At 40.0% G+C, this 15617-nt stretch overlaps 1 long non-coding RNA gene across 1 annotated transcript in view; it reads right to left on the reverse strand.

The window, feature by feature from the left end:
* Nucleotides 1–15617, reverse strand: part of LOC146396377 (uncharacterized) — a 63985-nt gene that overhangs the window by 41969 nt on the left and 6399 nt on the right. The gene's annotated exons all lie outside the window — the stretch shown is intronic.

Here is a 15617-nt window from a genome sequence, read left to right on the forward strand (position 1 = left end):
ATCCAGCATTGCTGAGAGCTGTGATGTAGGTCGCAGTAGTGGCTCGGATCCTGTGCTGCTGTTGCTCTGGCATAGGCCAGTGGCTACAGCTCTGAGTAGACCCCTGGCCTTGAAACCTCCACATGCCATGTGTGCAGCACTAGAAAATACAAAAAGACAAAAACAAAAGTTTGGCAATCCCATGTTTTGGGAGGTAGCAAGAAGGAGTGATGAGATTTCGGTTTCTGAAGTAGTGAGAGGGCAGGGCTGACTTGGGCAAGACAACCTCCCTGCAGGAGAAAGCCTGGCCTTCCTGGGACTTCAGGGTCACTGCCCATAGCCAGGGCTTATGGCTGACAGAGATGGGAAGTGCTGCCTCGTGACTCAGCCATTTTGGCCTTCTGAGACTTATGGCTGCACCCACAGCACAGACCCACCCTGAGCAGCAGGAAAAAGGCTGGAGCTTCCCCCACCCTGAGCGCTCATCCCGCAGCCAGCTACTCAACCTGCATCCTGCATGTCACCATGCTGGTGGTAGTCCCTGCCCACAGGGGGCCTGGACTTCTCTGATCATGCAATAAAAAGCACCAAGCCCAAGATCTGGGCCCCTCTCCTGAACGCTGGGTCCGAACAGAGTCTCTGGGTGCTGACCCGGAAAACAATGTGCAATGGCGACCCACAAATTCTCCTACTATTGTTCTGTCTGTGAACTTCCCTTGATAAACACAACTTCAGCAGCATGAATTCATATATTCAGGCAATTCCCTTATGGTTACTGTATAAGTGAAAAGTCTGAGAACTCCCATGTAAAATTAATATTCAAAAGGTTCACACCAATGACACTTGAGCAACCTATAAGATAAACAAATAGTCATTACATTTCACTCCACCGTGTCCAAAGTATAAGCTTCCCCTTGTATAACAATGAGAATGAGAAGTGAGCCTCCAAATATGTGGAAATTGAGATGCACACTTCTGAATAACCCATGGTTAAAGATGACTCTCAAAGAAAAATTTTGAAATGAATAGAACTGAATGCAAAGGAAGATACAGTCCATAAAATGTGATTGGATCCAGATAAACCATTGTGAAGATGGAAACAAATGGCACTAAATGCTTCTGCAATACAAAAGAAGAAAGGTCTCACAATCAAGCTTAAATTTTCCTGAAAGGAAACTACAAAAAAAAAATTGCAATACTCAACCAATATCTGAAGAACAAACGAACTGACAATGCATTATAATCAAATGGAGTTTATTCTAGGAATACAAGCTTGGTTTATTATTTAAAAATCATCAGTGTAGTTTGCTGTTATTAATAGATTAAAGAAGAAAACGTACATGGTCACATCAATTACTACAGAAAAACCATTTGGCAATGTTCAACAACCCATGCATGTTAGAAACTCTCAGAAAACCAGGAAGAACACTCCTTCAACCCAGTACAGAACATCTACAAAATACCTACACTAAGCATCCTACTGAAAGGTGAAAGAATGAATGTTTTCCTCCTAAACTCAAAAGAAGGTCAGAATGTCCTTTCTCATTTCTTCCATTCTACTTAGTACTGCAGGGACTTGCCAATGCAGCATGGCAAGAAAAAGAAATGAAGACATACAGAATAGAAATGAAGAAATATAACTGTCCATGTTCATGGATAGCATGGCTACCTCCACAGAAAATCCCAACAATTCTCTTAAGGTACACTGAAGAGATGGAGGTTCCTTTACCAAAGTCTCAGGAGAGAAGATCAACACAGAAACATTCATCATATTTGTAAATGCTAAAAAGGGACATCTGGTAGCCCAAACCAAAAACACAATGCAATACAGAGCAGTTCCAAAAAATGAAATATTTGGTTATACATATAAGTTTATGGCTGCTCCTGCAGCTTGTGGAAGTTCTCAGGCTAGGGGATCAAAATGGAGCTACAGCTAGCAACCAACACCACAGCAACAGCAACACCATATCCAACTGGCATCTGCACCCTACACTATAGCTTGTGGCAATAAAAGTACCTTACCCCACTGAGCCAGGCCAGAGAGTCACCCCATATCCTCATGGCCACTATATCAGGTTCTTCATCAGGGACCCATAATGGGAACTCTCGTTAGAAATGTTTTGATAGAGGATTTGATTTGTATGATAAAACCCTATAAGACCTAAACAAATGTGTAGGCATATACATAGATAATATTCACAGTCTGGAAGACTCCACATAATAAACTGTCCACTTCCAAAAGAATTGCTTTTGTCAACATGGACAAGCTTATTATAACATGTATAAAGAAAAGGAGCCAAAATAGCTAAAAGTATTTAGAGAAAGAAAATTAAAATTTGAGGCTATTAGGCTCCATATAAAGCCCTATGGAAGACAGATTAGCATTGGTGGAGGAATAGATTCATAGTTTGGTGTACAGGATAGAGAATACAGAAATAGACACATACCAATACAGCAAACTGGAATGGCTTAATACAAAAGTTATAGAGAAGTAGAATGGAAAAGGGATAGTTTTTAACGGATATTGAAACTCTACAAAATGGGGCATAGATTCAAATGCAAATTTCGAGACTTTGAAATTTTTACCAAAAAAAAAAAAAACTAGGAGAAAAATCTCTGGGTTGTTGGGCTTGATAAAGAGGTCTTACACAGGACAAAAAAAATTACCCAAAAAAGAAAAAAATGGAAAATCATATTTCATCAAAATCAAACATTTCCCTATACTGAAATGTCCTTCAAAAGGCACATGCACCCCAAATGTCCCTGAAGCACTGCTTACAAAAGCTATTGACCATGAGAAGTAGGTTGTGAGACCTCCCTCTACAGGCCTTCACAACTTGAAGTTTAATGAAGATTTCATTTTCTTAATTGGCACAGTTCTCCTTGATCTGGAATGATCCAGATCTTTCTCTGAAAGCATCACTGATCAAGAGTCAGGTTTTCCAAATTTAGAAGTCTTCACCTCTCAGTGCCAGGAAGGCTCTTTCTCATGCACTGTGTCCCACATAGAAGGGAAAGTAGACAGACCAGAAATCACTTGAGGTCACATTTGAGTAACAGGAAGAATAGTAGGGAGAACCCTCAGGTATGAGAGTCTACAACCCTATTGTTTGCAAAAAGGAGATCACACTCAAAAGCTCTACAAAATGACAAGGCATAGAAATATGACTCAGATAAAGGAAGAAGAAAAAAAAACAGAAAAACAATTAAACGATCTGAAGATTATCAGCTTCCACACAAAAGACCTTAGACTAATGATAGTCAAGATGGCTCAAAAACATGGAAATAAACTGGAGGCAAAGAGAGACAAGTTACAAGAAAACCCAACAAATAGAGGATTTCAAGATTAAGCAAGCAGAGACGAAAAACACAATAGCTGAAATAAAAAAATTCACATCAAAGGAAACAGTAACAGAATGCAGAAGGCAGAAAAATGAATAAGTGAGATGGAAGACAGACTGGTGGAAATCACTGATGAGGAACAGAAGAGAAAAAAAGATTGAAAAGAAATGGAGGCAGTCTATGAGAACTCTGAAACAACATGACATGCACCAACATCTGCATTATAGGGGTACCAGAAGCAGAAGAGAGAGAGAAAGGGCCAGAGCACATAACAAAAACTTCCTTAACATGGGAAAGGAACCACTCACTCAAATCCAGGAAGCACAACGAGTACAATAGAAAACAAACCGAAGGAGGAACTACCCCAAGACACATATTCATGAAACTGACCAAAATTAAAGACAAACAGAAAATGTTGAAAGCAGCTAGGGAAAAGAAATACATAACATACAAGCGAAGCCCAGTAAAGTTTTCAACACTACCAAACCAGCGTTAAAACAAATACTACAGGAACTTCAAGAGGTGGATATGAAAAGGCCACCACTAAAATAAAAAATACTAAAAACGACAAGGCTTACCGGTAAACATATACATATACATATAGTAAAGGCAGGAAATCATCCACACACAAATATGCTGAAAAATCCAGAAAGCAGCCAAAGAGGGTACAAATGCAGCATACCAGAGTTGCATTTGCAACTAGGAGACCAACAACTTAAAACAATTTGTGGAGTTCCCGTCATGGCGCAGTGGTTAACGAATCCGACTAGGAACCATGAGGTTGCGGGTTCGGTCCCTGCCCTTGCTCAGTGGGTTAACGATCCAGCGTTGCCGTGAGCTGTGGTGTAGGTTGCAGACACGGCTCGGATCCCGCGTTGCTGTGCCTCTGGTGTAGGCCGGTGGCTACAGCTCCGATTCAACCCCTAGCCTGGGAACCTCCATATGCCGCGGGAGCGGCCCAAGAAATAGCAACAACAACAACAACAACAAAAAAGACAAAAAGACAAAAAAAAAAAAAAAAACAATTTGTATATAGATAGACTCCTATATCAAAACTTCATGGGAACTGTGACCAACAATCTACAATCAATACACACAAAAATAATAAAAAGCAGTCCAAACACAACACTATATAGACTCATCAAACCACAAGAGAAGACAAGAAGGGAAGGAAAAGAGGCCAACAAAAACAAATACAAAACAGTTCATAAAATGGTAATGTCATTAGACTAAATGCCCCAAAAGATATAGACTGGCTGAATGGATACTAAAGACCCACATATATGCTGTCTCCAAGAGACTCACGTCAGTTCTAGGGACATATGAAAATTGAAAGCGAGGGGATGGAAGAAAATATTCCATGCATATGGAGTCAAAAGAAAGCTGGAGCAGCAATACTCTTTTCAGACAAATTAAACCTTAAAATAAAGAATATTATAAGAGACAAACGAGGTCATTACATAATGATCAAAGGATCAATCCAAGAAGCATGCATAGGGATGGTAAATACATATACACCCGAAAGACGGTTACCTCAAAACATAAGGCAACAGCTGTTAACCTGACCAAGGAGGTGAAAGACTTCCATGCTGAGAACTCTACAACTTCACCCAAGACAGTTAAATAGGATTCAAAGAAACAGAAAGATGTTCCACACTCCTGGATTGGAAGAATTAATATCATTTACATGACCTTCCTACCCAAATCAATCAACAGATTCAAGGCAATCCCTATCAAATTACCCATGCCATTTTTCACAGAACTAGAACAAACAATCCAAAAATTGATATGGATCCATAAAAGACTCAGAATTGCCAAAGCAATCCTGAGGAACACAAACCAAGCAGGAGGCATAACTCTCTCAGACTTCAGACAATATTACAAAGCTACAATCATCAAGACAGTGTGGTACTGGTACCAAAACGACATACACTCCAATGGAACAGAATACAGAACCCAGAAATAACCCCAGACAACTATGGTCAAACAATCTTTGACAAATGAGGCAAGAATACAAAATCAGGGAAAGATTGTCTCCTCCCCAAGTGGTATGGAGAAAGCAGAACAATTCCACGTAAATCAATGGAACTAGAACACACTCTCATACCGTACACAAAAATAAACTCAAAATGGCTTAAAAACTTAAACATAAGATAAGACATCATAAAACTCCTGGAAGAGATCATAGGCGAAACATTCCCTGACATCAAACATTGAGAGGTTTTCTTAGGTCAGTCCCCCAAAGCAATAGAATGAAAAAACAAAAATAAAACATGGGAGCTAATCAAGCCCACAAGCATTTGCACAGCAATGGAAAACTTTAAAAAAAGCAAAAAGACAATCTATGCAATGGGAGAAAAGAGTTTCAAATAATGTAACTGACAAGAGCTTAATTTCCAAAACAAACAAACAACTTATACAACTCAACAGCAAAAACAAAACAAACAAACAAACAAAACCCAGTTGAAAAATGAGGAGAAGGGGACTGGATTAAGATGGCAGGACAGAAGGAATGGAGTTCACCTGCTCTCTTCAAAACAACAAAATTACCACCAAATGCTGAACAACCTTCAACAAAATGGATTGGAAACTTCCAAAAAAGATATCCTACTCCAAGAAACAAAGAGGAGACCACATCAAGATGGTAGGAAGGCCTATTATGTGACATACACAAGCCCATGAGCATCATGTGGGCAGCACACAGACTGGAAAGGAACTGTGTCACAGAGACCCACCTACAGGAGCGAGAGTTCTGAGTCCCACATTGGATCCCCATACCTGGGGGTATGGCATTGGGAGAAAGAGCCCCCAGAGCATCTGGCATTGAGGGTAGTAGGGCTTCTGTGCTAAAGCTCCATGGGACTGGGGGAGACAGAAACCCCATTCTTGAAAGGTACACACAGGCTTTCATATCCACAGGGTCCCAGACAAAGTAGAGACTCCATGGGAATCTGGGGAAGGCCTGACTGCAGTTCTTGGAGGATCTCCTGGGAAAACAGGGAGTGACTGTGGATCACTGCTGGGGAAGGACACTGGAAGCAAAAGTCTCAGGAGTGCTCACTGGCATGTGTTCCTCTAGAGGTGGCCATTTTGGGAAAATCCAGCCCCACCTATCAGCGCTGAGAAGCCCCAGGTCAAACACGAATCCAGGTGAGATCACAGCCCCACCCATCAGTAAACAGGCTGCCTAAAGACACCCTAATCACACAACTGCCTCTAATCTCACCCAGAGCAAAGACCCATCCTCCAGAGGGATAAGAAGCAGCTCCACCTACCAGTGGGCAGGCACCCGTCCTTTCCATCAGGAAGCCTATAGCAAGCCCCCATATCAACTTCAGCCACAAAGGGTGCGGACTTCAGAAGAAAGAGGGGCTACCACATTGTTTTCTGGAAAAAGGAGACCACACCAAAAACCTATAAAAATGTAAAGGCAGAGAACCATAACCCAGATGAAGGAGAGAGAAAACCCCCAGAAAAACAGCTGTGATCTGGAGAGTATCAGCCTCCAGGAAAAAGACTTTAGACTGATGATCATGAATGTGATGCAGGGCATTGGAAACAGATGGGAGGCAAAGACTGATAATTTACAGGAAACACTGAGCAAAGAAATACGAAATTTAAGACTGAAGCAAGCAGAGATGCAAAATACAATAACTGAAATATAAAATTCATTAGAAGCAGCCAACAACAGAATACATGAGGCAGAAGAATGAACAAGTGAGGTGGAGGACACACTATTGGAAATCACTGATGTGGAACAGAAAAAGAAAAAAGATTGAATAGATTGGAAGACAGTCTAAGAGAACTCTAGGACAACATTACATGCACCAACATCTGCATTATAGGGGTGCCAAAAGAAGAAGAGAGAGAGAAAAGGCCAGAGAACCTATTTGAAGAGATAATAGGCCAAAACTTCCCTACCATGGGGAAGGAATCACTCACTGAAATCTAGGAAGCACACTGAGTACCATATGAAATAAACCCAAGGAGGAACACCCCAAGACACATATTCATGAAACTGGACAAAATTAAAGACGAAGAGAACATATGGAAAGCATCTAGGGAAAACAAACACATAACATACATGGGAATCCTGAAAAGATTTTCAGCTGATTTTTCAGCAGAAGCTCTGCAGGCCAGAAGGGAGTGGCACGATATCCTTAACGAGATGAAAGGAAAAATCTCCAACCAAGATTACTCTACCCAGCAAGGCTTTCATTCTGATTTGAAGGAGAAAGCAAAAGCTTTACAGACAAACAACAGTTAAGAGCCTTCAGCACCACTAACCCAGATTTACAACAAATACTGAAAGAACTTCCTGAGGCAAAGAAAAGGCCACAACTAGAAACCAAAACACTACAAATGACAAGGATCACCAGTAAAGGCCTAGACACAGCAAAGGCATAGACACGGTAAATGTAGGAAATCATCCACGCTTCAATATGCTACCAAATCCAGAAATTGGGAGAAGAGGAGGGTACAAATGCAGGACACTGGAGATGCACTTCCAATTAAGAGACCAACAACTTAAAACTCTCAGAGAGAGAGAGACGCCTATCTCAAAACTTCAGGGTAACTACAGGCCAAAAACCTACAATAGATACACACACAAATAAGAGCAATCAACTCAAATACAACGCTAAAGGTAGTCATCAATCCACAAAAGGAGAGAACAAGAGAAGAAGGGAAGAAAAAAGAGCAACAGCAACAAATCCAAAACAGTTAATGAAATGGCAATAAGAACATACAAATCAGTAAATAGCTTACATGTAAACGGACTAAATGCCCCAACCAAAAGATCTAGACTGGCTGAATGGATACAAAAACAAGACCCATACATATGCTGTCTTCAAGAGACCCACTTCACTTTCTAGGGACACATACAAATTGAAAATGAGAAGATGGAAGAAAATATTCCATGCAAATGGCAATCAAAAACGCTGGAGTAATAATACTCATATCAGACAAAATAGGCCTGAAAATAAAGAATATGATAAGAGACAAAGATGGGCATTACATAATGATCAAAGGACCAATCCAGGATCACTTCAATATATAAGGCAACTGCTAACAACCTTAAAAGGAGAAATTAACAACAACACCATAGAGCAGGGGACTTTAACACCCCACTTACTGCAATGGACAGATCATCCGGACAGAAAATCAACAAGAAAACTCAGGCCCTAAATGAAGCATTAGACCAGATGGAATTAATAGAGAGTTATAGCACATTCCATCCAAAAGCAGCAGAATACACTTCTTCTCAAGTGCACATGGAATTTGCTCTAGGAATGATCACATTCTGGGCTACAAATCAAGCCTTGGTAACTTTAAGAAAATGGAAATCATATCCAGCATCTTTTTCCAAACACAACGCTATTCGACTTGAAATCAACAAGAAAAAAAATTGCAAAAAACCACACACACACAAAGACATGGAGGCTAAACAATATGCTACCAAACAACCAATGGATCATTGAAGAAATCAAAGAGGAAATTCAAAAATACATAGAAGGAAATGACAATGAAAATAAAACACTCCAAAAACTATGGGCTATAGCAAAAGCAGTTCTAAGAGGGAAGTTTATAGCAATACAAGCATACCTCAGGAAACAAGAGAAAGCTCAAATAAACAACCTATCTTCACATCTAAAGCAGCCTGAGAGAGTGTAACAGACAAGACCTAAAGATATAAGAAGGAAAGAAATAATAAAGATCAGAGCAGAAATGAATGAAATAGAAATGAAGAAAACCATAGAAAAGAGCAATAAAAATAAAAACTGGTTCTTTGAAAAGATCAACAAAATTGAAAAACCCTTAGTCAGACTTATCAAAAAAAAAAAAAGAGGACTCAAATCCATAAAATTAGAGATGAAAAAGGAGAAGTTACAAAGGACATCACGGAAATACAGAGGATCCTAAGAGACTACTACATACCAATAAATCTATACCAATAAAAGGGAAATCCTAGAAGAAATGGACAAATTCTTAGAAAACTACAATCTTCTAAGACTAAACCAAGATGAACTAGAAAAGATGAATGGACCAATCACAAGCACAGAAATTGAAACTGTGATTTAAAAAATTCCAAAAAATAAAAGTCTAGGACCAGATGGCTTCACACGAAATTCGATCAAACATTTAGAGAAGAGATAACACCTATTCCTCTGAAACTATTCCAAGAACTTTCAGAGGAAGGAATGCTTCCAAACTCATTCTAGAAGTCCACCATCACCCTGATATCAAAACCAGACAAAGATGCCACAAAAAAGAAAACTACTGGCCAACATCTCCAATGAATCTAGATGCAAAAATCCTCACCAAAATACTAGCACACCAAATCCAACAGTACATTGAAAGGTTTGTACATTATGATCAAGTGGGATCTGTCCCAGCAATGCAAGGATTCTTCAATATCCACAAATCCAACAGTATGATACACCACATTAACAAACTGAGGAATAAAAACCATATCATCCTCTCCATAGGTGCAGAGAAAGACTTTCACAAAATGCAACACCCATAAAATCCCTTCAGACATGGGTACAGAAGGAACCTACCTCAACATTCTAAAGGGCATATATGACAAACACACAGCTAACATCATTGTGCATGGTAAAAAGCTGAAAGAATTCCCTCTGTGGTGAAGGATGTCTGCTCTCACCACTAATATTCAACATAGTTTTGGAAGTCTTGGGCATGGCAATCAGAGAAGAAAGTGAAATAAAAGTAAAAGGAATCCAAATTGGAAAGGAAGAGGTACAACTCTATTTGTGGAGGCATGATACTATACCTAGAAAATCCTAAAGATGCTACCTGAAAACTGTTAGCATTCATTGATGAATTTGGAAAAGTCACAGAATACAAAATTAATACACAGAAATTCATGGCATTTCTATATACGAAGAATGAACGATCAGAAAGAGAAATTCAGGAAACAATCCCATCAACGATCACATCAATGAGAATGAAATTCATAGGAATAAACCTACCTAAAGAGACAAGAGACCTGTACTCTGAAGACTATAAGACACTGATGAAAGACATCCAAGGTCACACAAACAGATGGAAATACCATCTTTTTGGATTGGAAGAATCAATATTATCAAAATTACTGTACTACCCAAGGCAATCTGCAGAGTCAATGCAATCCCTATCAAACTACCAAGGACAGTTTTTGTAGAACTAGAAGAAAATATCTAAAAGTTTGTTTGAAAGCATGAAAGGCTCAGAATAGCCAGACATCCTGAGAAAGCAAAACAGAGCTGGAAGAATCAAGTTCCCTGACTTCAGATTATTCTACTAAGCATCAAAGCCATATGGTACTGGCACAAAGACAGAAATGTACATCAGTGGAACAGGATAGAAAGCCCAGAATTAAGCCCACACACCTACAGTCAACTAATCTATGGCAACAGAAGCGAGACCATACAATAGAGAAAAGACTGTACCTTCAATAAATGATGCCATGAAACCTGGACAGCCACATGGAAAAGAATGAAATCAGAATACTTCCTAACACCACACACAACAATAAATGCAAAATGGATGAAAGACCTAAATATAAGACCAGATAATATAAAACTCTTGAAGGAAAACATAGGCCAAACACTCTCTGATATAAACCAAAGCAATATCTTCTCAGATCCACCTCCTAGAGTAATAACAATAAGAACAAAAAAAATCAATGGGACTTAATTAAATTTAAAACTTTCTGCACAGCAAAGGAAACCCTAAACAGAACAAAAAGACAACCCAAAGAATGGGAGAACATATTTGCAAATGAAGAGACTGACAAGGGGTTCATCTCTAAAATTTATAGTTACCCCTGCAGCTCAATTACAAACAAGAAAATAACCGCATCAACAAATGGGCAGAAGACCTAAACCAACAATTCTCCAAAGAAGACATAACAGATGGCCAAAAAACACATGAAAAGATGTTCAACAGCACTAATTCTTAGAGAAATGCAAATCAAAACTACTAGGAGGAACTACCTTACACCACCCAGAATGGCCATCATTAAAAAGTTTACAAACTGGAAATGCTGAAGAGGGGTGGAGAAAATGGAACCCTTATCATACTTTTGGTGGGAATGCAAATTGGTGCAATACTATGGAAAAGAGTGTGGAGATTGCTCAGAACACTTAAAATAGAATTACCCTTGATCCAGCAATCCTACTCCTGGGCATCTCTCCAGAGAAAACATGACTTGAAAAGATACCTGTACTCCAATGTTCATTGCAGTACTAGGTACAATACCCAAGCCATGCAAACAACCTAAATGTCCATCGGCAGTGGAGGAGATAAAGAAGATGTGGTCCATATACACAATGGAATATTACCCAATCATACAAATGAATGATGGGAGTTCCCACAGTGGCCCAGTGGTCATGAATCTGGCTGGTATCCATGTGAATGCAGGTTTGAACCCAAGCCTTCTTCCATGAGTCAGGGAGCTGGCATTGCTGTCAAATGTGGTGTAGGTCATAGATGTGGCTGATGCCATGTTGCTTGGACTGTGGTGTAGACCAGCAGCTGCAGCTGGGATTCAATCCCTAGATGGAAACTTCCATATGCCCTAGGTTTGGCCCTAAAATGCAAAAAAATAAAATAAAATAAATCATAAAAAATGAAATAATGTCATTTACAGTAGCATGGATGGACCTAGAAATTATTGTCCTAAGTGAAGTTAGTCAGACAGTGAAAGACAAACATCATATGATATCACTTATAGGTGGAATCTAAAAAAGCGATACAATGAACATCTTTGCAGAGCAGAAATAGACTAACAGACTTTGGAAAACTAATCGTTTCCAAAGGAGACAAGTTGGGGAGTAGGTGGGGTGGGCTGGGTGTTTGGGATGGAAATGCTGTAAAATCAGGTTGTTATGTTTGCTGAACAACTATAAATGTAATAAAATTCAATATAGCCCTGGGAACTATGTCTAGACACTTATGATGGAGAATAATGTGAGAAAAAAGATATATATGTAAGTGAGACTGGGCCACCTTGCCATAGAGTAAAAAATTGACAGAATCCTGAAAAACAGCTATAATGGGAAAAAAACACATTATAATCTAAAATCAATGAATTAAAAATAATAAACAAACAAACAAATGAATACATACATACATACATACATACATAAACTTAGAAGGTTTTGCACAGGAAAGGAGACCCTAAACAAACCAAAAAAAATACAACCCATGGAATGGGAGAAAATATTTGCAAATGAAGCAACTGACAAGGGATTCATCTCCAAAATTTATAATCACCTCCAAAAAATGGGCAGAAGACTTAGACAATTCTCCAAAGGAGACAGACAGATGGTCATAAAGCACAAGAAAAGAAGTTTAACATCACTACCTATTAAAAAAAATACAAATCAAGATACAATGAGGTACTCCCTCATACCCACCAGGATGGCCATCATCAAAAATCTGCAATAAATAAGTGCTGTAGAGGATGTGGAGAAATGGGACCCCTCTTAACAGTGTTGGTGGGAATGAAAATTGATACAGCCACTGTGGAAAACACTATGATCACGTCTCAAAAAAACTAAAAACAGCATTATCATATGATCCAGAAATCCCACTCCTGGGCATCTATCCAGAGAAATCCATGACTTGAAAAGACCTAGGCACCCAAGTGTCCACTGAAGCACTTTACAATAGCCAAGATCTGGAAGCAACCTAAATGTCCATCAACAGAAGAATGGATAAAGAAGAGGTGGTACATAAACACCATGGGATATTAGCCATTAAAAAGAAAGAACTAATGGCACTTGCAGCAACATGGACGGATATAGACAGTATCACGCTAAGTGAAGTTAGTAAGACAGTGAGACACCAATATCATATGCTATCACTTATATGTGGGATCTAAAAAATATGGATACAACTTCTGTGTAGAACAGAAAATGACTCATAGACTTTGAAAAACTTTCCGTTACCAGGTGGGATTCACCCCAGGTTCACAAGGATGGTTCAACACACTCAAATCAAACAATGCCATGCACCACATTAACAAAAAAGTCAGAAACCACATGATCATCTCAAAAGATGCAGAAAAAGCATTTGACAAAGTCCAACATATATTCATGATCAAAACTCTTAATAAAGTGGGTCTAAGAGGGAAAAATCCTTAACATAAATAAAGCCATTTATGACAAACCCGCAGAAAATATAATACTCAATGGAGAAAAGCTGAAAGCCTTCCCATGAAAATATGGAGCAAGACACGGATGCCCACTCTCAGCACCAATGGTATTCAACATATTACTAGAAGTTCTATCCACAGCAAACACACAAACAAAAGAAATAAAAGTCATCCAAATAGGAAGGGTAGTGGCTAAAACTATCAGTGTAAATGATCACAGTAAACCTAGTTAATATCCATTACCACAAAGAGTTACACATTTTCTTTCTGTGATAAGAACTTTTTTTTTCCTTTTGGCTGTGCCTGTGACATGCAGAAGTTTCTGAGCCAGGGATTGAACCTGCGCCACAGCAGTGACCTGAGCCACAGCAATGATACCACTGGATCCTTAACCCACTCTCCACTAGGGCATCCAAGGACTCTTAAGATCCATTCTCTCAGCTACTCTCCAGCACACAACGCGGTATTAACTGCAGTCACCATGCTGTACATTACCGTCCATGATTTATTTATTTTATTTTATTTTATTTTATTTTATTTTACTATTATTATTTATTACTCATCTGTAATTGCACAATGACCATAATAACCCAATTTCACAGGATTTCCATCCACAGCCCAAGCACATCCCCCCACCCCCCAAACTGTCTCCTCTGGAGACCATTATTTTCTGTCGTTTATTTATCAATCTGCTAAAAGGGAAGCTGAAGCAGGCTGAGTGACCTTTTAAATGTATGGAACCCCAAATGCTACAAAACGAGATTCCACAGGCTCCAAAGGCTGCCACAGATTCACCCTTCTTTGTGACTATGATGGAATTGTCCACCTATCAGTGTGAGCAGGAAAGATGTTAGGAATGGCTTATTAAAAGTTACTATTTTGCAAGCCCGTTCAGGTTGAGGCTCTTGAATATCATCCTAGAGGTCACTAACAGTTCACTGTATGGAAACCAGGGGCTGAGTCAAAATAGAGGGGTCTATTTTGGGAAGGGAAGCAGGAGGCTGTAGGGTCAGCTGGTGGACACAGTGAGCATATGGCTCCCTGTTGGGTTGATGGCTGGATGTGGAATAAAGAAAAATAGGGTCAGGTCATCTGAGAACCAAGGACCTGAGATGAACTCCCCATTGTTAGAAGCATCCTGAAACTTCAGAAAAGAACAGGGACCATGTCTAAAGGTTTGGGAATATCAGAGCCATATCTCCTCAGAGAAGGACTCCCCAGGCTCTCCAGGCCTCACTCCCCAAGCCTCCCTTAGTGACAAGGCCTCCCCACCTTTGTCCTTGTCAGCTCACTGACCCTAGAGGTCTTGCCTATCCCTGAGGACTTGGGTTTCCACAGAGATATGGTGGTGGAGAATTGCTGACACAGCTTACCAGCCTGACCAACAGTAGTTCCCACCACACTGGGGCAACTGGGCACAGGGACACATGGCTCTAGAGACTTGAAACATCTGGACCCCATGTGCACGGTGTCCTTGCCTACCAGCTGTGCCACAGAAGAGCCAGGAATACCTGTGCCTGCCCAACTGATTCTCAGGGGGTTTTCCTGGGAGAACACTTGCCCACCTTACCTCTTATCCATTAATCCCCACGACTTCCTCACTGCTGCTTGTCAGCCAACCACACACCTGAGAAGGTTCTGTGCTAGAGAGTGATCTGAAATCAGCCTCACCCTTCTAGGGCCCCAGATTCTAGGACCATACAAATGCTGAAGGTGTGTCCTCCTGCCTAAGGTACAGATACCCTAAATCCATCCACATGATTTCCACTGGAATTCACCAGCATTTGGAGGGAGGAATTCTTGACCCTAAAGATTGAATCAACCTGAGAGGAGCAATGCTGTGATTCAGAATGAAGGGCCAAGGCACACATAAAATGGCACATCACCCAGGATGCCCCACTCACAATTCAAATATAATGTGATATACACACACACCAATGATGCCTGAAGATTCTGGCTTGCCACATAATTAAGTCATAACACACAGATGAGTGTGATATGCTCTAAATGCATTTTTGAAGCTCTTCAAGAAACTCAGGTGACATTTCAGATGTGATATCTGCATGGTATGAATATTCCAAACATGAGCAAACTCAAATTACAAAGCTGAGGTAACTGAACACAGAGCTGATTA

The sequence above is a fragment of the Sus scrofa genome, chromosome 14 (genome assembly GCF_054392235.1).
Source record: "Sus scrofa isolate SSC_HxYL_T2T_F1_AM1 chromosome 14, Sscrofa_HxYL_maternal_Yorkshire_Landrace_v2.0, whole genome shotgun sequence".
NCBI classification, from domain to species: Eukaryota; Metazoa; Chordata; class Mammalia; order Artiodactyla; family Suidae; genus Sus; species Sus scrofa.